Genomic DNA, 1,355 nt, shown 5'->3' on the forward strand with positions numbered 1-1,355 from the left:
TGCCGGGGCATCGGCGGATAGAGCGAGCCCCCGTGAAGAACCGTGGACCTCTTTTTTTGCGGGATTGGGAGGGAAAATAGTGTAGTTGTGTTTGGTCTGTCTTGCTGGCTGCCGTTTGACTAGTTTTTTTAAGTTGGTTTGGAAGGACGCTTTCCAGTTCCGTATCCTAGTGTCGGTTTCTTTGGGATTTTTTTGTTTGTTTTGGTTTTATTCTTCTTTGTTGTTGTTTGAGTTTTGGTTGTTTTTTGGGGTGTTTTTTTTTTTAATGGTTTAGATGGTTTACGTGGTCTGCAGCAGGGGCTGCAGAGCCCTCATGTTTTTTGTACAAGCTATACTTGCTCATGTAACTGGCGACTAAGTACTTCATTAAAATAATGGGTCCACCTGTCTGAGGGTTTGTTGTTTCTTCTTGAACGCGGGGTGTAGAGATAAAAAAAATACAGCCAGACTACTGTACTACATGTTACAGGTAGTTATATTTTTTTTAAGATCATGTCATATGGGTGGTATTTTCCATTCTGAAAGTAAAATTCCACTTTGTACGGTGGAGCAAGAATGTTCTTAGGAACCTAAGTAAAATTAGTAGCTACTACAGAAGCTGAGGTGTGAGGTGCTGTGTTGTGATCTGGTGGAGTAGTTAGAGACCTGAAGCAGTGTAGCACCAAATGCACTTTGTGGTCTTAAAGTAACAGATATTGTTTACATGGTGTTTAGCTTGGAGCTCTTTTTATTGTTCAAATCACCAATTTACAATGCTGGCAATACCGTGTTAATTACTACTGTTCCTGTAGTTTTCCAGCTTAATCGGCTTTATCTTATTTTTTATGCAAATGACCAAAATGCTGAAAGATAGGTGTGTAAGAATCAGTGCTAACTGGACAACACAAAGTATCAATAAAGTAAAAAGTTTAAAAGGCTGTATTTTCAATTCACCATTGTCAGTGAAAAATATTTACTTGGGAACAAAATCAAAGAAATTGAATCATTCAAATCTTAATATACAAAATAACTTAGGTCATTATGTAAATATTTTGATCCACTTGTAATTTATAGCTTTGGTTTTAGCTTTGTCTTAAGCTGCAAACTGGTGTCTAAGAGATAAAAGAATGTAGTTAACATTCTTGGAACATTATGCTAATAGAAATGAAAGGGGTAAAGAGATGCTTTTTGATTATATTTTTTTTTTAATACCCTTTTCTTAATACTGAAACTCTCATTAGGCAGTCATTTGCGTTTGTGGTTTGTTTTTCCTCCTCCATTCCCCAGTGTAAATCTGAGGACTGTTTGCCTTTTCTCTCTGCAGAAGAGAAAACAAACATTAAATAATGGAAGGGAAGCTTTCTTTCAAAACAGCT

The sequence above is a fragment of the Geospiza fortis genome, unplaced genomic scaffold, assembly GCF_000277835.1.
Source record: "Geospiza fortis unplaced genomic scaffold, GeoFor_1.0 scaffold456, whole genome shotgun sequence".
Lineage (NCBI taxonomy): Eukaryota > Metazoa > Chordata > Aves > Passeriformes > Thraupidae > Geospiza > Geospiza fortis.